This window comes from Thamnophis sirtalis, unplaced genomic scaffold, assembly GCF_051295495.1.
Source record: "Thamnophis sirtalis isolate CommonGarterSnake01/CBP01778 unplaced genomic scaffold, rThaSir2_p1.2 scaffold_5, whole genome shotgun sequence".
NCBI classification, from domain to species: Eukaryota; Metazoa; Chordata; class Lepidosauria; order Squamata; family Natricidae; genus Thamnophis; species Thamnophis sirtalis.
The window spans coordinates 113,270,243-113,295,706 of record NW_028261385.1 but is presented as its reverse complement, the minus strand read 5'-3'; positions in this window follow the sequence as shown (position 1 = coordinate 113,295,706).

The following is a 25,464-nucleotide window of genomic DNA, read 5'->3' as shown; positions in this document are numbered from 1 at the left end:
GTACCCTTTTGCAAATGCAAGATATTCTTCAAATTCCCCATGTCTTCACCAATAACCCTCATCTGTCAAGTTCGCTTTTGTTAATAGATCTCATAATACCAGTTTAGTAGATGAGGCTTACAAAGATTCCCTTTAAGTGAGTCATTTGATGGTATAGTCGGCAAGAGACTATAGCAATTTCTCCAGACTGCTGCAGTTTCTAATTAACATAATGTAAGCAAAATTTCTATTGGGGTAACAGAGTACAAGCTGTAAGATCTTCTGCATCCCATTATCCCTATAACTTATACAGAGAAAAATATGGGAAATTTCTGGTGTTTCTAGACATAGTTGAACTGTTTCCATTAATGGCATTCTGACAATTTCAGAACGGAAATGAGCAAATACTAAGAAAGTGTCCTTCTTAGGCACAATTATATTAAAGTAATCAAAGTAAGCAGAGAAAGAAGTTAATACAAGGGAAAATTTAAGCAAAGGCTTCAGAAATTCCTTGGCTGCTTTGGTTGCTGGAGAGAACAACAGTGACATCTACTGAGTATCAGGTGATGTTAGGCTTTCTCTACTAAGATTCCAGGTGGGCAATATATCTATCACTACTGTCTCTAAGGGAATTAAGGCAACCTTCATTTAAAACTAAAAAAAAGTCATAATAATTTAAAAATCATCTTGTTGTATCCAGCCCAGGGGTATTTTTATCTAACTCTTTCTCACAGTCAGCTATGGGCATTACATAATGTAACAACTGATTCGCCCAGAACCAAAAATGTGAGCATGCACACAGCATCTAACACACAGCAATTATAAAGGACAGGATAGCGCTGAGGTGGGTGGGCAGGCCCAGCCACTGGTCAGAACTACCAATTTACCTGAACCAGTCCAAACCGGCAGCATCTGCTCACAGTGGCCATCCAGATGAAATATTCAGAGGTGAGAATAGAATACCAACAAATAGCCTTAATCTGCAGGGTTGGGGAGTCAAAAAAGGTAAGGCTCAAAATGAACTAAAGTTTGCAATAAATGCCACCCCCCAAAAGTGTTTATTTTGATGTAATAAACAAGAAGGAAGTCAAGAAAATGATCAGGCGACTAATGATCGACCGAGAAGGTGGCAAGAAGGTGATAGGAAACAGGAAGCTTAATTCCTTCTCTGTCCTTATGCAAAAGGAAAGAATAGCTCAACTATAAAAAGCAGCAGTATAGGTGACAGAACAGGTTTGTGGGACAAAATAGGCAAGATATTGTTAAGAAACATTTATCTACTTTGGATGAGTTCAAATTAGCGGGAGCAGATTATTTACATCTAAGAGTAATGAAGAAGCTGTCACATATAATCTCAGAGCCAGTGAATGAAACTTTTCAGAGCTCATGGAGCACTGGGAAATTGCCATAGGACTAGAAAAGAGTTGGTGTGTTTCTAAGCTTCAATGGGTGTGTGGGGGGGGGGGTGATGGATCCAGGAAACTACAGATCAATCCACTTGACAGCAATATCTGGAAAAATCCTGGAAAAGAGCATCAAGCTACAGATTTGTGATAAATGAACAAATTCACAATTCAAAAAGATTTATTTACAGAAAAATAAAAAGTGTTTGCAAAGGCAGCCTCCAAGTCTCCTCCCAAGTGGATCAAGTAAAAGGAGAGCAAAGTCTTTCATTCTAAAGAGTCAACTTGACATTTTCTTGAGAGGCCCCTATCTCTTATATGGTTTTTCTGGTGCCTTTCATCTGAGCAGATGGCTTCCTATTGTATATAACCACCTGTAAACGGCTTGTAATAACAAATATTATCTAGTCCTGTTTACTGAAAACATTTTGTGTTTAGCAAATGCCCAGTACTTATTACACATTTTAGGCAAGAATATAATGGCTTATACATTTAACATTGTAAAAGAATACAAAAGCAACCTTCTAACATTTTATAAAAGAGTAACTTAATATCATTTCCTTCAGGCTTGAAAGAGCATTAATCAAATTTGCAGATTACACCAAAACTGGGAAGGATTGCTAATAATTTGGAAGATAGACTCAAAATTCAGAAGGATCTTGACAGACTTGAACACAGCCCTATCCAATAAGATACAGTTGATTGTAGAGAAAAGAAAGGTCCTGCACATAGGTAGGAAAAACTAAACACATAGGAACCAAAAAGCAGTACCTGGCTCAACAGTATACCTGTATAGGTATCAGATCCCTAAAAGTGATACTGCCATTCAATTGGGAGGAAGGGGGCCTTGGAGTTGATTTATTAGCAGTGCCTGTGACAACTGCTAGCACCAAAGTGCCTTAAGATCTCCTCATCTTTTGTGGGAATGTTTATTATGGCCATGTGGGATGTTTCACTTTAATGTCTAATGGAAGATAGCCATGGGAATGTATGTTTATTCAGCTCTCAGGGCAGTTGACAAAGGATACATCTTCACACTTGTGTATTGGCTAAAATCTGCATTTTAACTAATGGGAGGGGTCTCTACTGCTTTAATTCTACTTGCATTGCTTAAAGGGATTCAGATGTTGCTTTGAATTCAATGGCTGCCATTCTACTTAATAAAAGGTTCCTTTTGAAATACTCTGTTTCAAGAGTCTTCACTTTATTACATTAGGAGAGGAGCCCGTACAATAGGTGACCTGGGGGACCAACACTTAAGTATGAGCCAGCAGTGTGCTGCAGCTGCCAAAAAATCTAATGCAGTCCTAGGATGCATCAAGAAAGGGATAGCATCAAGAACACACACTTTGATAGTACCTCTCTATACTGCGCTAGTAAGGACACACCTGGAATATTGTATCGAGTTCTAACAATACACCATAATGCAAAAGATATGCTGAGGCTTTAGAAAAAGTGCATTGAAAAGCAACAAGGATGATAAGATGACTAGAGTCTAAACTAGGGGTGTCAAACTCAAGGCCCGTGGATCAGATCTGTCCTGTGGGGCTGACCTGGAACTATCAAAGAACTGGCCCACGGTGCATCTGCCATCCAAAATGGGTCTTGCAGGAATCCACATGTGCCTCCTGCAGCCCCCATTCTTGGCCTCCCTGGCCTCCAGCAGCACTCTGCTGGCAAGAAACAGGTCACATAGTGCTCAGTCCCCACCCGCAGCCCATTGTCAGTCTCCTCCAGCACTCTACCTGCCAAAAACAGCAGAAAAAAACATGGCCTTTGTAAAAGAAAAAAAACAAGAAAGCAAGTTTCTCTAGGCATCATATTCTTGCTTGGTTTAAATGAAGCTAGAAGTAGATTTTGTTCTTTAAAAATTGTCTCAGAGCTCTTACTATAATAATGAAGCAGAAATATCCTCAACTGAAGGAAGAGGTGGAAGGACTGTGTGCTTCAGGTTTATTTCTCCTAGTACCTGGCAGTATTTGCCATAGACAAAAGGGTATGTAATCTGTGACTTTACTAGAGAAAGAGAATACATGAGGTTCTAGTGGTGGGGATAAAATAAGGGGGAAATGTTGTTAGATTAAAGTGATTTAAAATCAGAGTGAGGAAAAGGCTTATCTTGAACAGCAGTCTGATGGTTATTGTTTTTTGTTTGGTAATGCCTTCCACCATGAACTCAACAATGGCCAACCTGCCAAGGTGGCACAGTGGTTAAATGCAGCACTGCAGGCTACTGCTAGATCAGCAGGTCAGCGGTTCAAATCTCACCGGCTCAGGGTTGACTCAGCCTTCCATCCTTCCGAGGTGGGTAAAATGAGGACCCAGATTGTTGGGGGCAATATGCTGACTCTCTGTAAACCGCTTAGAGAGACCTGAAAGGCCTATGAAGCGGTATATAAGTCTACTGCTATTGCTATTGCTATTGCTATTTCTTCTTGCTCAAGTGGGGCATCTTAGTGCTCCAGAGCTGGCTTTCTCCTCTTCCTTGAAACCTGGACAGCTATCCTCTATGAAGAATGATGTCCTCCCTCCCCCAGCATTCTCTTCCTAATGCTCCATTTTCTCCCTCCCTTTGATCACAACTGCAAATTTTGTCTATTTGTTCAACATCATTGTAGTTGTTTGGGAATGTACCATTTTATGTTGATTAGCTTTCTTCTGCCAGTGGGTCTGTGCAGCACTTGAGATTCAGTTCTCAAAAGATTCTTTGGAGCATGAAGCCATGAAAAATAACACCTATCTGCAAAATTTTTAAATTAGCTGCATCTTTTCAGGCAGCTACAGAAGGAAGAACATGACCAAAAATTTCCCGGACTCTCTAATTTCCCTTTATGTTATTTGTGGGTGTTGCTTAGTGGGCATCATATGACTGGGTGGGTGTGGCCAACTTGATGTCATTCATGGCAAGGTGGGGCGGCAACTTGCTGTGAGTGACATTGAGTTGACCATGCCCACTCAGTCATATGACCGATGCTGCAGAGACAGGGTGATTTCCTACATACCTTCTCCCCCACCACTGCTACCCTTGAGCTGATAAGATAAAAGTGCATCTAAAGATTGTGACTGCCTGCCGAGGCTGCCTGCCCAATGCTGGCAAAAGGAGGCTGGGCGGGGGAGAGAAGGGTTGATAGAAATGCCCCATTTTCCATCTCCATTGGGCTGTCTGCGACACGCTGGGATGTGGGGGAGCAAAAAGCCTACTGGCTACTCACCAGCATGATGACTGCCTTTGCATAGGGCTGGATGGTGGGCAGCATCAAAGTACATTAAAGGGACAGGCTGCGGCAGCTACCTTCCGAGCAACCCTGCTGTGAAGGGAGGCAGAAAAGTTCAGCCAATCTTATCCTCCTTCTCAGGCATACACACAGAGCAAACACGCAAACATCTCACGGCACTGGGACCTTCTGCCAGGAGACAGCATGTGGGTGAATCCCTCTGGCACCATGAGACGTGTGCATGTTTGCTCTGTATGTATCAGTGGTGAGTTTCAAAAATTGTTGGAACCTACTCTGTGGGTGTGGCCTCCTTTGTGGGAGTGGCTTGCCACCCGTGTGACTGGATGGGAGTGGCTTGCTGCCCATGTGACCGGATGAGAGTGGCTTGCCACCCATGTGACCGGATATGAAATTATGAATTAGTACTTAGGTTGGTCCAAGTAGCTATTCAGAAGTTAGTGGTTAGAAGCAATCGTAAAGCAAGATATGGAATTAAAACCAAAAATATTTTGTTGGCTATTTGAAAGGGAGTATACTATATATTTAATTTTACACATGTTAGTAGCTGCTGGAATTGTGTTTGCACAACAGTGGAAAAACAGAGATATGTAAATGAATAAATATTACAATGTGCAGGAATAAATAAATTGACAATTAAAATCAAGAAGGCTCTGAATACTTTTTCACGTGGGATTGGTTTTAGCAATTGCCAACTAACGGAAACAGACATTAGAAATCCAAAAGTATGAAAGAAAACACCAATTATGTAAGGAAAGGTCCCTAAAATGTATAAGGAAATATTACTAGATCATTATTAATGTGTAGATAACTGCGGGACATTACACACCCACCAGTGGTGGATTCAAAAAATTTTACACACCTCTTCTGTAGGTGTGGCCTGCTTTCCTGGTCCACTGGTGGAACCTCTTCTAACTGGTTCGGTAGATTTGATGAACCGATTCTACCGAATAGGTGCGAACTGGTAGGAACCCACCTCTGGTATGTATGTTTGAGGCCAAGAAGAAGGAGAGAAGCAGCAGGTTGAATGCTGTTTCTCTCTGCCACCGCGCTTTCTGGATGGGACTTACAGGACTCCCTTCTTCTCACAGGATTGTCTGCCAGGCCTGGCATGCTGCGGACGGCCCTTTGCCCAGCAGCAGGATCACCCAGCAGCAGGGAGGGAGAAGGGGCAGCGGCAGCCACTAGCATTGAGGGGGAGAGTGCTACATAAAGGAGGACAAGCATAGGAATGCCATTGCCTTCTCTCTCTTCCTACCCGCTTCTGGGTGATCCCGCTGCTGGGAGCATCTGCATTCTAAAATTAAGGAGAAATTTCTTGACAGTGAAGATAATTAATGGAACAGCTTCCCTCCTGGAATTGTGGGTGCTCCATCACTGAGGTTTTCTAGAAATGATTGGACAGCCATTTGTTTGGAATGATATAAGATCATGATGGCGAACCTACGGCACTCATGCCAGATGTGGCACAAAGAGCCTTCTCTGGGGGCACGCGCACCAGCTCCAATTACGTTTCTCCATTGCGTTTCACTCAATCAATTCCTTCTCATGAAAGAAAAAGATCTCACGAAGTTGGAATTGAATGAGTAAACTTTTTCACTCACGCTCTTCACAATGGGAGAGGCGGGGTCTCGTCCTCCTCCTGAAGCCCATTATGATGCAGAGCCACAATGTGACCCATATGTCTCTTTCACCCCTCTGCTGTGGATTCCTGTTGCCCTGTCATGGCAGAGAGATGAAAGAGCTGTCACCCTGTAATGGCAACGGTGATGACCAGAGCCTTAGTGCAGGAGTGACGTGCCCCCACACTTGCCGTTGCATGGCAACAAAATTCCAACTTTTTCATGGTACATTTTCTTTTGCCATCAAGAGGACTGGGAGAGAATGGTGGGGGCAGATCGTGTGGGGTGGGGGCCATCCCCCAAGCCTAGCCTTCCTCCTCCCTCAACAGTGGGGTCAAGAGAAAGAAGGGGGCAACGTGGGAAAGTATTCCCCTCCCCCAGCTGAGCACTGAACACAAAAGCCTAAGGGATGGGGATGGCCCAGAAGAAGCACCATCATTGGCGATCTGGACAGTGGAGAGGCCTGGCCAGTGTCTCACAGCGAGACACTGTTCGGCACCTCCAGATGTGAGCTGCCACCTTTAAAACATGCCGTGCCTTTGAGGAAGCCTGGCAATGATGGTTGGGGCCATGGGAGGGGGGAGCGGAGGCATCAGAGCATGCTCCGTTATCCCAATGTGGAATTGAGTGGGGGGGTAGGGGAAAGTGTAGGGGGCTTCTAGGAGGAGAAGCCTGTCTAGCTTTCCTTTTGGCTTGAGGTGGGGGGAAGACCCAATAAAATTCCAATTTCCCCCAATAAATGGGGAAAATAAAGGATGGTCCAGAGTCCAAAAAGGGGGGTGGGGTCTGTTCATCAGAGGATCGGAGAGGAAATCAGTTGAAATCTGGGTGGGAGGCTATTCAGAGAGGAATCTGCCTGGGTCTCTTCTTCCCTCCCCCTTAGTTTTCCCCCTTCCCAGCTTTCTTCCCTAGCCTTGTTTTAAGGGAAGGGGGAAGCAAGGTGGGACAATAGTAGCTAAAAGTCTGTGAGTGGGGAGCATATAGAGAACCTCCTTTGTGGCTCTTTAGCTCCCCCACCCACTTTGGAGCATTTTGCGTGGGAAAGCAAAGGGACTTGATTGGAGGCAAAGGGCATAAAATGCAGCAGCAGCTCCAGACCACACCAAGTTCTCAGACTGGTAGACCTCCAATCCTCTATATATATATATACTCCCCCAAGTCCAGAGGGAACTCCCTCCTGGATTTCCTGGTTCATGTTTCTGAATCCTGAGGGGGAGGGGGTTGGGGGGAGGACAGATATGCCACAAAATGTGTGCTTAAATCTTGCACTAGTACAAAGTCGTGATTATTAAAGATGGGGATGGGGAAAAGATGCCATTCCTTTCCCAAGGAGCCAGGGAAAGTGGAATAAAAATGTGGTGTGTGTGTGTGTGTGTGTGTGTGTGTGTGTGTGTGTGTGTGTAAATAACAGCCCGGAATAGCTTCAGCCACAAACAACAGCTGCTATTATTTTTGCTGAGAGCTTCTAAGCTACACAGCATTCTTTAATAAATACTAAACATAACAAACCATAATATACAGGATTAAAGGATGAACGGTGAAATCAGAGGAGAGAAGAAGGAAGGAAGGATGGAAGGAAGGAAGAAGGAAAGAAGGAAGAAGGATGTGATGGCCCTCCACAGGCTACTGCACTACACTCCCATAAGTCCTGAGTTGTGCACTGGGTTAAAGAAATCCAGTGTCACCAGGGAGAAGTCAAGTAGTGAAAGAGTGATTGAAATACCTCACAAAACCTTCAGGTTAAATTCTCATGTTGGCACTTTGTGATAAATAAGTGGGTTTTGGTTGCAGTTTGGGCACTCGGTTCCTAAAAGGTCACTGATATAAGATCTCCTGCCTTGGGCTAGAGGTTGAACTAGAAAACCCCCAATGTCCCTCTCAGCCCTATAATTCTATAAATTATATCACTGCACTTCTGATAATGCTAATATTTCACTGCACCATTTCTTTGGAACTCTGTAGTTGGCTAATTTTAGGGTTGTGCTGGGAAAAAAATGCATTGCACTATATACATTGATTTATTTATGGGGCAGCCAGAGGATTTGTGGAAATACCCTGTTTTTTCATGCTGCAATATTCTGAGGTCTACAGTCTCACTTGTAATGGAATGTTGGCAGCTTGCAGGCATATCCGGGAGGTAGTTGGGATATATAATGTCCAAATGGGAAATCCCTGACTCTCTGCTCTCATCCACATGGAAGGTAGGCTTCCATCCTATCCCACCTTCAGGGGTTAGCTTTCTTTAAGATGTCTCTTTCTGGAGGAAGAAAAAGGAAGGACTTTTCTGTTGTTGTTCCTTCTTTTCTAGAGCACCAGAGCAATTAGGAGTGACAGGCTACTTCCCTAAACAGAATGAATGTAACACATATTAAGTATAACAAGCCAATCAAAGTCATGAATGCTGGGCATGAAAAAGAAAATGGGGAGAGGTAAAAAGAAATTAGGGTTCCTACCAAGAGCAACCCATCTTTTTTCTCAAAAAATTACCAGATAGATTTCAGTACCCAGTAGGCTAATTTGTCTACAGCTGTTTATTCTTTTTCTCTAATAGAAGTATTTTCTAATGTTTATATTTCAATTACAAGGCAGTATACCTTTTTTCTCCTCACTTTAAGATGTTTAGTTGTCTAGTTTAGACTTCAGAAAATCCCTCATTTCATAAAAAATTACAATTCCTTGAGGACCTGCTCCATTGTGCTGGAAAGCCATCACAACGCCACTGTGGTGCTTGAATGCACTGCATATAACTTGTTCAGCATAAACATACAGCTTCTGTTTGATGCTTCCCTCCCTTCTGACAAAGTTGTGATTCAAATGTTCTGTACCAACTGTACTTGGATGCAGTTTAAATACTATTCTGAACATAATGTCCATCATCAAATTACTTTATATTTAATGGTGTTCTCTACATTCTGAATCATTCTCTGGGCAGCCAAGAACAATTTGTGAAATCCAAATTTATTGGATTTAAAACATAGTTTTAACTTCTCTGTATGGTGAAGCCTCCCCTTCTTTTTCCCTTCCAAGAAAGTTTCCTAAGATACAGAAATTGAAGATATGAAGTTTCATTCTGAGAATCTTTCTTGACAAGGGCATTGGGTGTTCCTTCCATTTCAATTAGCTCCACTTATTTATTTGTTTGATTGATTATTAACTCTATGTATTTGCTGCCCTTCTTGCCACAAGGCTAACCTGGCTTGCTTGCAAAGTTAAAAACAATAAAATTATGTCAATATAAAATTATTTAAAAATATAAATTATGGTAAAAAGATGGGGAGGGGAGAACAGAGTGTGCAGGGGTGAGATGGGATCTGCTATTAGTCCATCAGTGCCCTCCAGTTTGACACTTGCCCATTGGGCCCCAAGCCAACTGGCAGAGTCAGGTCTTTAGGTCCTTATGGAAGTTCAGGCATGAGAGACTATCCTGTAGCTCTTAAGAACTTGAATCTGCGCTCTGAAGTTGGGAAGAATAAATGGGTGGAGGAGCAGAATCCATTTTTATGGGATCTTCATAAAATGAAGGGTATGGGTAATAAGGTAATAAAGTAGGGATGGTTAATGCAGGAAAAGAAAGGAAAGGTGGTGTCAGAGAGGGAGGAAAATGGAGTAAATTGCATTAATATGAGATTGACAAGTGAGGCAATTGAAACAGAACTGTTATCTGGTTTTCAATCCTTTTACAGTTCTCAGGGGAACAGTTTTGTCATTTTCTACAATAAGGTAAGGAAAGAGTTCATACATCATGGCATATGATGTATGTCAGGGAAGCTACAAGCCCTTTATCCAATTCAATTCAATTTATTACAATCATAGACTAGAGACTAAGCCCTTTATCCAATGGCATGTTAGAGCATGTTAGGTCTTGAGCATATTTCATGGATTGAGTTTCAACTTGTCTCTCCTGAGGAAGTGGACAAGGCCATGGGAGCAGTGAGTGCCTCCACCTGTATACTGGACCCGTGCCCCTCCTGACTGGTCTCGACCAGCAGGGAGGTGACACGCAACTGGATCCGGACGATAGTCAACACCTCTCTCCGGGAGGGAATTTTCCCACTCCTCCTAAAGGATGCGGTGGTGAGACCCCTCCTGAAGAAACCATCTCTGGACCCAGCCATTTTGAGCAACTATCGTCCAGTCTCCAACCTGCCCTTTGTTGGGAAGGTTGTTGAGAAAGTGGTGGCCTCTCAACTCCGACGGTTCTTGGATGAAACCGATTATCTGGATCCCTTTCAGTCGTGTTTCAGGCCTGGTTACAGCACGGAAACTGCTTTGGTCGCGCTGATTGATGATCTTTGGTGAGCCAGGGATAGGGGTCACTCCTCTATCCTTGTGCTCCTTGACCTTGACCTCTCAGCAGCCTTTGATACCATTGACCATGGTATTCTTCTGTGACGGTTGCGAGAGGTGGGAGTGGGAGGCACCGTCCTTCGGTGGTTCTCCTCCTACCTCTCGGACAGGTCGCAGTCGGTGTTGGTGGGAGGGCAGAAGTCGACCCCTAGGCCCCTCAATTATAGGGTGCCGCAGGGTTCGGTCCTGTCCCCCCTCCTATTTATCATCTACATGAAGCCACTGGGTGAGATCATACGCCAGCACGGGATTAAGTACCACCAATATGCGGATGATACGCAGTTGTATCTGTCCGCCCCGTGCCAACTCAGCGAAGCAGTAGAAGTGATGTGCCAGTGCCTGGAGGCTGTTAGGGTCTGGATGGGAGTAAACAAGTTGGCACTCAATCCAGACAAGACCGAGTGGCTACTGATGTTCCCTCCCAAAGATTGGCCAAGTATTCCATCTCTCAGGCTGGGGGGTGAAATTATACGCCCCTCAGAGAGGGTTCGCAATTTGGGAGTCCTCCTGGATCCCCAGCTGACTTTAGAACACCATTTGTCGGCTGTGACCAGGGGGACCTTTGCCCAGGTTCACCTGGTGCACCAGTTGTGACCCTACCTGGATCGGGAGGCCTTTCAGACAGTCACTCACACCCTTGTGACCTCAAGACTGGATTACTGTAATGCACTCTACATGGGGCTGCCCTTGAAGAGTGTTCGAAGACTTCAGCTAGTTCAGAAGGCAGCCACGCGAGCGATCGTGGGTGCACCCTGGTACACCCTCATTACACCTATCCTCTGGCTACCCATTAGTCTCTGGACCCGCTTCAAGGTGCTAGTCGTTACTTATAAAGCCCTACATGGCATCGGACCTGGGTACCTGAGAGATCGCCTCCTGCCAATTACCTCCCATAGACCGATCAGATCGCACAGACTAGGCCTTCTCCGGATCCCATCTGCCAGCCAATGTTGGCTGGCGACTCCCCGGGGGAGAGCCTTCTCTGTTGCAGCTCCAGCCCTCTGGAACGAGCTCCCCGTGGAGATCTGGACCCTTACTACTCTCCCGGCCTTCGGTAAAGCCACTAAGATTTGGCTGCTCCGGCAGGCTGGGGGGCTGTTGAAATAGCCAGCCCCACTGTAACTATGAATGTTGTGTATTTTAAATTGTTGTTTGTCTATTTGTCTATTTATCCCCTCCCTTTGTTTATTGTAAGCCGCCTGGAGTCCTTCAGGAGTGAGCGGCATACAAGACCAATAAAATACAAAAATACAAATACAAATACTGGGAATGCAAAAATCATTGGAAAGATCAACAATATCCTGTAGTTTTATCTATGATTATGATGCCTGTGCCTCAGTGTTGACTCCTCTTAGCAAATTTTTTGGAAGTAGTTTGACATTGCCTTTTTCCTAGGGCTGAAAGAACGTGACTGGCCCATCACAACCTAGTTCACTTTGTATCGAAGGCAGGACTCAAACTCAAAATCTCCCAATTTCCAGCCCGTTGTCTTAACCACACCATAAAACTATCTCTTCCTGTATTATGATACTATTCTTCATATATTTTAGTCTGCTTCTGTCACTGCTGTTGCCACTACCAAGAGTTGTAGAATGGAATTGCCTGGTAACCAAGGGAATTAGGTGACGCTCCCCCTGCAAGCTAAGTGATATCTAATTTTGTGCACATTCTTTAGTATTGTTGTTGTTATTAGTTGCAGTCGTGTCCGACCCATCGTGACCCCATTGACAAACGTTCCTCCAGGCCTTCCTGTCCTTTACTATCCTCTGGAGTCCATTTAAGATCATGCTTATATTATCCATTTTCCTATTTGGGGCAGCCTTAAGTGACTTTAAACTCATCATTACCTTTCTATGCTGAGATTGGATCTATTTTCACACTTCTTTTTCATTCCTGTGGAAACCCATGGTAGACCCTGTTTTTTACATTGCAGTGCAAATATGAAGCAGTGCCAGAAAGCCTCCGTTTCCACAGTTTGTTTATTTTTTTTCAAATATTTTTTTATTTTTTAAATTTTCTTAAATACCATTTTAAGTATACATTCACATAATTGTGCAATTTCCCAAAAAAATTCTTCTTGTTCGTCATTTGGGGTGTGTATTACCACTAATAATATATTTCTCATGTTCATCATTATTTCCACCAGCAGTGTTCTCCCCTCCCCGTCTTCAAAATTTTTATTTGATTTTATTGTCTTTCTAATATATAATGCTATTCCCTTTTTGCTTTGGTCAGCCAGAGTCATATATAAATTTCCTAGTTTTGCCTGCTCCAAAAATTTTCTGTGTTGCTTTCTAATATGTACTTCCTGTAAGCATATAATGTCCAATTTCAACTTCTCTAATTTGTTGAATGTTCTTCTTTTTGTTGCTGAGTTTAATCCATTTATATTAATGGAGATTACCTTTATTTCTTCCTCCATGTCACTGGTTTATAGGTTTAGTTGATCTAGTCATTCTTAGCTCCCTCTGCTCCTTTGTCTCTTTGGCCCTTGCTCCTTCTCTTAGTGCTTTCTCTTCCTGTTCTTTCTCCATCTCCCTTTGATCTTTCCCCTTAGCTTCCTGGCATTTAGCTCCTTCCTCTTCTCTTACCAGCATTCCCTCCTGTGCTGCTATATGTTGTTCATAAAATAATTCTGCTTTCTTTAGTGTATCTAGTCTCTACCTTTGTTCGTGCCAATTTACCAAAATCCCTTCTGGAACAAGCCATCTAAAACTCACTCCTTTTTTGATCAGACTCTTAGTCAGAAAGTGATATTCCTTTCTTATTTCTTTGACTTTCCTTGGGACTTGCTTCAATACCACTATCTCTCTAGTCTTGTATTTTGTTGTGGTACTTATTGCTGCTTGCAATATTTCATTTTTAGAGGGTTTTTTTTGACAAATCTTACATATACCTCTCTGGGCAAGTTGTTTCTAATTGGATATCTTGTACATACTCTAAATGTCTTGTCCATTCCACCTAGGATATATTCCTTACTCATTTCTGTAGCCCCTGAGAGAATTTCTGTGATCTTCTCTGCTAAATTCTCTCCTTTCTCCTCTTCTATGTTCTGGAGTCTTAGATAGAATTCAGATCTTTCCATCTCCCACAAAACACTGACTCCATCTTGCTTTTTATCAATTGCTGTCAGCCTATAATCCATCTCCTCCACTTTTCTCTCTGTTATCTCTGCCTTTTCTTCCACCTTCTGCAGTCTCTGCTCGTTTTTACACACCATTTCCTTGACTTCTTTCAATTCATCTTCCACTTCGTCCACTTTCTCTTCTACTCTGTTTATATACTCCTTAATATCCACATGTATGTCTTGCAACATACTTTTTAGCTCCAAAATTGCTTTGTCTTGTTGTGTTCCTGTGCCTGCTGCTTTCTGTGTCATTGAACCGGGTGGGATGTCTATTGCAGATGCATATGATGTTATTTTCTTCATCTTGGTATTTGGTTCTGACATTATTGTATTTAAATTGTAGTCATGTTTTGTAATCCAAAAAATAATTAGTAGATTAATTGTAATCCTGGAGTCACTCACACCGGCCCAAGCACCAGCCTCCAATAAACTGACCCCTATTTTGGGCTCCATCTTTAGGTTCTTGCTACCTTAATCCATTCACTTTATAATGGCCATGTGAAGTAAAAAAAGGAGAAAAAAATAGGAAACAAGGAGAAAAAATAATAAACACATAACGAATATTGGTCAAAAAGCACTCACACACACCCAAGGAGAGGGAAAAAATGAGAGGGGGCACAAAATAAATTCCACAATGGCAGGCCACACCTCATTGCAAGAGGTAAAAAAGGATTTAAAAATGAAGAAAAAAGATAAAAATTGAGTAGATAAAAAATGACCCAAAGTAACCAAGTGAACAGGGGTGGGGGAGGACACTTTAGTATGAGTTGTCTGGGTTATCCAAATTTCTTCCCTCCCTTTTCTTTGGAAAAAGAGGAAGACATTCTCAGCAGCCCATAACAATGTAGCCAGCAAAGGCAAGGCAATGTTTACACAGCTGATTTTATTTATTTCTTCTAGAGGAATTTTATCAGTTCATTGTTATCCACATTGGTTCAAGGTCAACTCTTCTTAGGCAGCTTTTATTGGGCACCATTTACTACTAGACAGCAATGTAAACAATTAATTCAACATATTTTCTTTTAAGTTCCTGGCTTCGAAAGCAAATCTCAGTGATTCTCGAAAGTTACCAAGAAAATCAAAGGCATAGAATGAAAGTTAAACACCGAGAGCTTCTGATTTGCTTTCTAACATCCTTAAGCAGTTCTCAAAATCTATCACTTCCCTTTTTCTATCTATCGGCTCCGTCTGTTCACTGCTGGCCCGAGGGAGGGAGAATTTTGTAAAGTCCGCCCCCCCCTTTTTTTCTGCCACTCTCTCTTTAAAAAGCTTTAACCGGAGGTTAAAAAGTTAATTAACAGGAATGTTGCACTTTCAAGCACTCTTATTATCTCATCCAGACGTTCACCATGTTGATTCTCGTGCTCTGTCTGGCCTTCCAGCTGTGGTAACTCTCGTTGGCTACCTTTCCTGCTTTGGCTCTGAAGGCAAATGCAGGCATTTTAGGGGAGTTGCGGGTTCTCCAACCACACCTACTTGCTCCCCCCCCTCTTCACTGTCCCCCCAGGACAGCTATGGTAGGGTTAAAAAATAATCCCCCCCCCCCGATTAAGCAGGAATCTGTGGATCTGTTTCCACAGTTTGTTTATGTACAAGTATTCTTGCTTACTGTAACAATGGCTATGGGATAGAGGTCACCAACCTTTTGGACCTCAGGGACCACTAAATTCATAATTTTAAATTCCGTGGACCATTAATATGATCTGGCTAATGACTGGCTGGATGGGCGTGGCTAGGTGGTCATATGACTGACTTGGGCATGGCCAATTCAATGTCACTCACATCAAGAGGTGCCTCACCAGCCTCTATCGCTCCTCCTCTCCCAGCTCCTCCTCACCTGCCCACCCGGGCTCCTTAGGGCCCCAAAAGGAAGCAGTTGTTGGAGCTAAGCAGCCACCCTTAGAAAGAGTTGGCAAAACAGCTGGCTCAGTTCAAATTGGATCTGAGCAAGAAGGAGGCCAAGCAGAAGCACCTCATTGAGGACTATGAGCCCAGGCTTTTCAAGCAGAGGGAAGACCCGCGGGAGTGCAAAGCCAGCTACCGGTGCCTGGAGGCTCAGCGGGCTGAGGTAGTCAACCAATTTCAGGCCATGATGCAGTCCCACTGGAACAAGGCCCTCTGGAACTTTGCCACCAGCAGCGCTTCCCTCCAGCCTTTGCCCAAAGCCCCACACCAGGAGGCTGAAGCAGATCCCAAGTCAGAATTTCTCTCCACCTCCAACCCACACAAAAAGATCCCAAAGGGGGAGACTCTCTGCAGCAACACAAACATACATTGCATGTATTCATCCCAGGGGCCATAGTTTGATGGGCCCTGATTTAGTGCCATATAAAAAATGCAAATAATTTTTCTGTGGACCTCCAAAATTTTCTCATGGACCACCAGTGGTGCACGGACCACCAGTTGGTGACCACTGAGGTAGATAATACAGAGTACAGAATTATAGAGTTGGAAGGGATCTTTGAGGTCTTCTAGTCCAGTGCTCCTCAATCTTTTGGGCACCAGGGACAGGTTCCATGGAGAAAGGTTTTTCCACAGACTATGAAGATAAGCCTTCACTTGTTTGCATGGCCCAGTTGCTGGCATGCCATGGACTTGTGCCGGTCCATGGACTGGGGTTTGAGGACCCCTGTTCTAGTCCAACCTCCTGCTCAAGAAGGAGATCCTATACCATTCTGCATAAATGGATGTCCAATCTCTTCTTAAACACCTCCAGTGATGGAGCATCCACAACTTTTGGAGACAAGCTGTTCCAGTGATTAATTGTTATAACTGGTAAAAAAATTCTCCTTAATTTTTGATTGGATCTATCTTCCATTATCTCTTGTCCTGCCATAAACTGTGAGCCATGAACATCTTTGCATGCATGTTCAATAAGATGTCTAAAAACAGGCTAAGTTTCCTTGGCTCCTAGGGAAAAACATTGGGGAGAAAAATGGCTACATTAGATTAGATAGATAGATCAGATTAACCTAGTTGGAAGGGACCTTGTAGGTCTTCTAATCATACCCACCACCCAAGCAGGAGACCCTACACCATTTCTGACAAATGGCAATCCAATATCTTCTTGAAAGCCTCCAATGGTGAAGCTCCCACAACTTCTGAAGGCAAACTGTTCCATTGGTTGATTGTTCTCACTGTCAGAAAATTTCTCCTTGTTTCTTGGTTGAATCTCACCTTGGTCAGTTTCCATCCATTATTCCTTGTCTGGCCTTCAGGTGCTTTGGAAAATAACTTGACTCCCTACTCTCTGTGGCAGCCCCTCAAATATTGGAACATTGCTATCATGTCTCCCCTGGTCCTTCTCTTCACTAGACTAGCCATGCCCAGTTCATGTAACCATTCTTCAGTTCCCTAATCATCCTGATTGCTCTTCTCTACACTTTTTCTAGAGTCTCAACATTTTTATAGTGTGGTGACCAAAACTGGATACATTATTCTAGATGTCATCTTATTGCTAAATTGCTCGTGGCCTCAGGTTTTGCTTCTGTTCTCCTAAATTCTACAAGTTGATCCTCCCTCCCTCTGTGTTGCCTACTTTGAGAAAAGTATCCTTTAAGATCTCTCATATCTGAATAAGGAAGAAATGAATTATAGCTCTATTAGACGCTGACATTTATTCTTCAGGGTGTTTTTTTTAAACTCCTATGGATATACTCATTGCTATGAATTTTCAACTGGTTTGCTACATTCACATATTTTATTTAAAGGAAAGGAATGGGATAAGGGAGACCAAGAAGCTGATTTCAGGTGAGATTTAGCTAGTTAGGCAATTAAGTGTGGTGCATAAAAACTGGAATTTCAAAACTATATTTGTGGAACAAGAGATTTCAGCATCTTGAGCTTGAAGAAGCTGGCTATAAAAATGCTTACCTTATGCAAAACAATTCCATTTCCTTCTCAAAGTGCCTGGAAAGGGACTCTTTAGTTAGATTACTGTATTTTTATTGCACCACATACAACGAAATTAAATGCCATCTTCAGTGTACATTATAATTATAAAAATAAAACACAAACACATATCCTTCACATTCTATACAATTAAACTGAAAACCGATGTTGCATTAATATTGCACTATACAGCAGAATTCAATATAGTTACTGGCATGGGAAAGATGCTGTTTTTCAGCTTATTTCAGTGGTGGGCTGCAATTTTTTTAATAACCAGTTCTCTGCCTTAATGGCTGGTTGGGTGGGCATAGCTGGGTGGGCATGGCTGGGTGGGTGTCATGTGACTGAGTGGGCATCGCTCACTCTATGTCACTTGTGTGGGTGGTACCTGTATGGCACAGGCAGGGTTGGGGAGGGAATCCGGTGGGGGGTGGGCAGGAGGAAATAAAGAACCAGTGTGTGTGCTTGTGTGTGCATGCGTGCACGCACGTGTGTGTGTGTGTACATGAGACAGAGACAGACAGAGGGGGGGGGGGAGAGAATACCACCGCCAGCCCTGATATAACTGTCCAAGATTGGATCCCCCCCCTCTCTCTCTCTCCCTCCCTCTCTCTCCCTCTCTCTGTCTCTCTCTCACACACACACTGCTTTAGACAGGCTTAGAATGTCCACCAGGCCTGGAATGTTGCAGATGCCCCTCACTCGCCCCTTTGCCTGGCTCACATTCTCCTTCCCCAGTCTAGCTTGATACAGGCAGCAACGCAGCTCACATTGCCCTTTCCAAGTCAGTGAGGCTGGGTGCTGGTGAGGACTGGCTTTTTGCCTAGCTTTGTCTGGACAGGGGAAAATGGACAGGGGCCTGGGGAGGAAGCCTGCATCAAGCTAGACTGGGAAAGCTATCTGTGAGAGGAAGAGAAGTTGGCTAAGCAGCAACTACTAGCATTCAGGGGAGAGTTTCCACACAGAAACAGGAGCACACATAAATGCTGCCCTTCTCCCTCTCTGTCTCCATTACTGGGCTAGCAGACAGTGGGAGAGTACAAGGTTTCTGCTTCTGCAATGAGGAGACCTGAGAAAAATCTGAAATTTGCTGGAGGAGATTCAGGGAGCCCCTATAGCCTTTATTGTCATTGTACAAAATAAAAACAATGAAATTGGTTAGAAATTGGAAAGTGTCGGTGTGGGAAATTCTTCAGTTTGTTCTTTACCCTAAAAAAGGCAAGCATTTTTCTTTCCTGAAGCGATTCAGTCTTTCCAGATGGAAAGAGCACACTCATCATGGTTTTGGCATCAGAGCCCTCCAGCCCTGTCTTCAGATGAATTGAGCCCAAGTGTTTGCTTAACCACTTCAAGCAGCCACCATCCAGGGCTTCCAAGGTCAGGAGGAGGAGGAGAACAATAAGGACTCCTATGGGTAAAAGACTAGCTGGCATGTGTAGAGAGAGGAAACGTGACTAGCAAATGCTACTAAGAAGAAACATTGATGAATTCTTTAGGCTAGAAAATGGGAGGCAAAATATGATATTTCACTGAGGTTTTCAGTCTTTTTTTAAAAAAATAAAAAGACTCACTGATAGCTCAGAAAAGCATAAAAAAAAAAACTACTGAGTCCAACTCATTCCTTAATGCAGGAATTCAGCTTAAAGAATCCCAGATGGCTGTCTAGCTTCTTTATAAACATGTCCAATAAAGGGAAGCTCACTGCTTTACTGGGTAATTGTTTCCACTGGTAAGTTGCTTTTACCATTAAGAATTTCCCACTAATATTGAAAACCTGGCTTATTATCTAAATCCATTATGCTACGACCTGCATTCTGGACTAAAGCAGGTTTTACTCTTCATATTTGTGGCATTTCCCCCCCCCCCCAGTTGTTTGAAGACAATTCCTTTAACCACATTTTCCCAAGATTAAGCATGCCTGGCTCCTTCAGTCTGTTTTCATCACTTGGATTCCAATCTTTTGATAATCTTGTTTATTCTTCTTTGAACCAGTTTCCGGAATCTTTCTTAAAGTGTGGTGAACAGACTTAGATGCAGCACTTGTGGTCAGACAAATGTAGAATAAAGTGGAATTTCCCATATCAATAGGTCAGGCGGAGCTAGTTAGCTGAAGAGGGGTGATCGTGGTCAGATCGCTCTTGCCACCTCCATCAGCAGCATGGGTGCCTCGGCGGAAGTATGGATCACTCTGTCCCTCTGTCTCTGTCTCTCTCTCACACACACAAACACAAGTTCGATCAGATTGCTCTCTTGCTCTCTCTCTGCCTCATTCCAAGTGCCCTATGTGTACGCAGATGCCCCATTTGCTTGCAAGCATGCAATGAGTGTTAAGTAGTTAAGTGGAAAGTAGTTGGGGAGGGGAATTAGACCATGGCAGGGTCCCTACAGGAGAGCCCTTTTAAGGATTATGTATTAATAGAACAGCAACTAACTTACCCCTGTTCCTAAACACTAAAGGTATTTAACATAAAAAACAGAGGAGCTCTGATCAACTATCAGAGCCATCATTTTGACAGTTTTGCTGTACTGTCGTCTAAGGACACCCCCATGAAATGCAAGCATGGGATAAACCGAGCTTGGCTTGTTTTAAGGGCCCACAAACTACTAGCAAAATTGGCATTTGATCACAAGGCAAGGAGGCATTGAGAAATGTTTCCCCTTTTGCATTTGAGCATCCAAGCAGGGACAGGAAAGACAAAGAAAAAGAAGGAAAGAGGATGTAATGATCTGTATGCTTTGTGTTATATCTCAAGTTCAATTGTTATGCCCAATTCTTTATGCATGTTAGGAAACAGTTAACATTTCTAGTCATGTGATCTGGGGGCAGGAAGTTGTTGTAAAATGGTTGCTGCTGAGTAAAGACAAGCCTCTGGTTCAAGCTCCTTGCTGTCTGCCTTTATATTGTGTTAAATCATCACAGAGGGGAAGAGAGCAAGGAAGGAAAAAAAGAAAGAGGAGAAGAGAGCAAGGAAGGAATATATATATATATATATATATATATATATATATATATATATATATATATATATATATATATATATATATATATATATATATACACACACACACACACACACACACACACACATACATACATATATACACATATACATACATACATATACATACATACATACATACATACATATATACATACATAAATACATACGGGTGGCTATTAGAGGCCATTTCTCTCTTTCTCTTTTTCTTTCTCCCTGTCCCTCTCCCCCCCCCCTCTCATCGTGTATTTCATTTCTCTCCTTGTGTTCGTAGCTGGTAAGGGATTTATCTCTCCATGTATATGATTGTATATTTCTATATATAAACCACTATTAATTGTATAAAGGATTTGTGTGCTGTGTGCTGTATTTTATTCCTGGGTTTTTCTCATAATAATAGTCAAGCTGCCAAAACTATGACAGTGAGCTCCACAATGCCAATGCTCCTGAGTTGATCGGTTTATGATGGCTATCCGCTGCCAGTTCGACAACCGCCTGGTGGACCAAAAAGCCAGCGACTACATCAGAACCGTGAAACAGGACCGCCAGTCAAATACACTGAGGAATTCTGAAATCTCACCTGCAGGGTGGCTGTAGGAACTGTATTGCTACAAGAGAACTCCCAGGGAATCTTTCAACCCTGTGCCTACACCTCCAAAAATCTAACTGATACAGAACAGAGGTGGGCGGTGTGGGAGAAGGAAGGTTATGCAGTTCGATGGGCATTGCTAATATGGCAGCATTTCTCAGAAGGGTCTAAACACCTATTTGAAGTGTGGATAGTTCACAATAATTTGGAAGCCTTAAAAACCCTGTGGAAGCAAGCCTGCTGGGCACAGTATTTTAATTGCTTTAATTTTACCCTGTGCTACATCCTTGTGGGGGGGGGGACTTTCTAGCAGATGCCCTATCCAAACTACCACAATACAGCACTGCCTCACCCAAAATTATCCAACTGGTCATTCCATCAAACCAATTGGCAGCAACAGTGATCACAAGGGGTCAGGGGAAAGCCGAACCAGACATTACCTGGTAAGTGGTAGACAAACTTAAAATTGCCTTAAAAGATTATGAATAGCTAATAGCTGACAAAGAACAGGCCACCCTCAAGGATGGACTGGCCTGGGTAGGGGTAAAATTATATGCCCTTGCCCACCCACGTTGTGGGCTGTGGTTTTACAGACTTGCCATGACTCGGAGACAGTGAGGCATTTTGGCTTTGTAAAAATTCTGTTTAGTCCAACAGCAATTTTGGTGGCAGTCCCTCAAAAAAGAGCTATGTGGCTAGCTGCCCAGTGTATGGTTTGGCAAAAAGATGACCAAGGAAACCTATGGGACTACTACAAAAAGTGGCAAACCCCATACACCTCAGAAAGGGATCTCTATAGAGTTTATAGTAGAACTGCCTGAGAGTGCAGGGAACACCATGATTTAGGTGGCTGAAGACTTATGCTCAAAACAAGTCCATTTCATTCTATGCCCAAAGATTCCATCAGCCCACACACTAGCCAACTGTTTTTGCAACATGTTTATAGGCTTCATTGCATCCCTGATCGCATCATCTCAGACTGGGGAGTACAATTCACTTGCAGTTTTGGCACAAATTTTTGAAATTGATGGGACCCACACAGGGCTTAAGCTCTTCCCATCATCCACAAATGAATGGAGGGTACAAGACAGCTAAGACAGTACTGGAACAATACCTCAGATGATATATTAATTATCAACAATTGGACTGATCTCTTGCCATTTAATAATTCAGTGCATAGCTGCACTAGGTTTACTTCCCTTTAATGTAGCCTTGGATCAGGACTTTGTAGTAATCCCCGAGCTGCCCCCGGAAATCCCCCAAACCCCTCATTAGTAGAGTAGATACAACAAAGCAAAATATGTGGCCAATAGCCCACAAGGGCTACTGGCCCTTTAGAAGAAGTGCAACAAGCGGCAGACTGGAAAAAAATGCACCAAGCCAAAGGAGTTTAAAGTGGGCAACAGAATACAACTAATCCCTGGATTATGAGTGCTCATTTAGCACCATTCGAAGTTACAAGATAAGAGCCCCCTTGTATTCACAAGCAAGTCCCAAAATTACAAATGTTGCAGCACCACAATAGTTGTCCGCCCTTACAAACAACTGCAGGTCTGCAACATTCATCCTATTCCCCCCACCCCTGATCCCCACAACTGCTTCCCCCTCTCATCCTGCCGCTTCAGGCTCACTTACCTTACAAGATCAGTCTCCGCTCTGCCACGGTTTCTTTGCTTTTGAGGCAGAGGAGAGTTGATGGAAGCTCCTGGGTGCTGTAATGTCATCCTCTTTTACAGAGAGTGAGTGCCTGAATTCTCATGAGATCATGGACCCCAGAAACTTTCATTCTCAGTGTAAAAAGTATTTGTGGTGCCTGTCTCCTGCTCCTCCCACCCAATTCCTTTCCACCACTGGGACACTTTTTGCCAAGACAGAGACCTGACAGAGACTGGAATCTTCACAGAGCGATTTACTCTATTTTGAAATGCCCCATAGACGAATGAAACCTTTGAAAATGGAACAAATTCCTCTGTTTCAAAGGCTCCATAGGTGTCTATGGGGCATTTCAAAACAAAGCAAATCCCTCCATTTTCAAAGGGTTCATAGGTGCCTATGGAGCATTTCAAAACCGAGCAAATCCCTCTGTTTTCAAAGGCCCCATCTGCATGCGGATGAAGTGTCCAGTCTCCATCATATCTCCATCTGGCTGAAAAGATGGTGGCGGAAAGGGATTGGGGGAGGGGGAAGAGTAAGAGACAGATGCCACAAACACTTTTCACACCCAGGAGGTTCCATCAACTCTTCTCTCCCTCAAAACGACAGAGACCACGGTAGAGAGGAGACAGATCTTTGCAAGCAGCAAGAAGGCAATTCCGAGGCTGTGTCTGGAGCAGGCTTCGCTGCTGGATGAGACAGGCTGGGAAGTGCAAGAATCGCAGGAGGCCGCAGGCGCACACAGGCCTGGCCCACTCCATCCCAGTATGCATGCATGTGTACAGGCTGGGAAGGTGGCAGTCCAGCATAGCCTCATTCATGGCTTGCCCATTGGCTGCCACAACTACCTTCTACTCTTCCTTGTGGATCAGGGGATGCAATCATTGCTGCTGCTGTTGTCAGCAGCCCACTCCCCCTCTCCAGCTGCATGCACACTGGCCAACTGCTCATGTTGGAGCGCCGGAAACCTGAAAATCAGGTGGCCAGCGCACATGTGCATACTGGCCACATGGTGTTTGGGTTTCTGGTGCACACATGCACACAAAGACCAGCTGGCTGTTGTGCATATGTGCACCAGAAACCAGAAGAGCAGCTGGCCAGTGTGCATAGGGCTGGAGAAGGGGAGCGGGCTGCTGATGACAGTGGCACACAGAAGTGTTCAGTGAGAAATAATGTGACATGCTAATGTAAATGTGAAGCTCCCTAAACCAAAAATGTAGCCCATGATCCCAAAGGAAATGAGTACATCGACAAAAACCTAGCAAGAGGCTTCACCCAGCTACCAAAATCCCGTGCGGCCACTCCCATGCTGTTCAAAGAGGAAAAAGACAGGATGATGAGTCTGTGCATGGACTTTAGGGGGATAAATGGCATTTGTGTAGGAAACATGTACCCTCACCCTCTAATGAAAGACATGCTGGCTTATCTAGCAAAAGGGAAGATCTTCATTAAGCTAGACCTGAGCGAGGCATACAAGATGAGGATCAAAAAGTGGGATGAATGGAAGACTGCTTTTAACTGCCCACTGGGCAGCTTCCAATTCAATGTATTGCCATTCGGGCTCTAATGGCCCCCTGCGGTCTTCATGCAACTCATAAATGAAGTGCTGCATGAGCACCTATTCAAGGGGGTCCTAGTGTACTTAGTGACATTCTTAATCAAAACAATGGAGGAGCACATCAGACTGGTCCACCAGGCACTAAAGAAACTCCTGGTTGCAAATCTATATGCCAAGCTACCCAAATGTGAGTTCCATAAGACCCACTTCAATTACCTAAGCTATCGAGTGTCGAGTGAAGGGGTAGAAATGGACTCAGGAAAAGTAAAAGGCATCCTGAATTGGCAGCTCCCTCACACCCGTAAGCAACGGCAGAGCTTTTGGGGGTTTGTAAACTTCTACTGACAGTTCATCCCCTCTTACACCAAAACAGCCCTGCCCATCACCAAACTGCTAAAAACAGAGAAAGGGGGGAACCACAATCCAGCCATCCACTAGAGTCGACACTGGAGTGGACTGTGGACTGCCGGGGAACATTTGATAAACTCAAATGGCTATTCGTGGAGGAACCAGTCCTAAAGCACCCAAACCCCAAGGAGCCATACATCATTCAGGCAGGATGTAGCCATAGGTGCAGTCCTCCAGAAGAATAAGGAGGTGAGTCTCTAACCATGTGCCTCCACCTCCATAAAACTCACTGACACTGAACAAAGATGGGTGGTGTAGGAGAAAGAGGCTTTTGTGGTCCGTTGGACACTATTAATCTGGTGGCACATCCTAGAAGGGGGCCAAGTGCTGTTTGAAATATGGACTGATCAGAAAAAGATGGAGACCCTTAGGATCCCTTGGAAACCCTCTCCCAAACAAGTTTGATTGGCACAGTATTTTAACCTATTAAACTTCATGCTGAAATACATCCCATAAGGGGAAAATTGCCTAGCAGATGCCTTGTCCTGAATGCCCCAGTACAAGAGTAAGTGTGAAGAGGTGTTCAACACCATAATTCCCATCCCCCAGAAGGCAGCACAAGTCACTACAAGGAAACAGACTCAGAAGCGATTGAGCGAGCAGGGGAAGAACTAATTCAAAAGCTCAGAGCTGAGCTGCAAACCAACCCAATTCC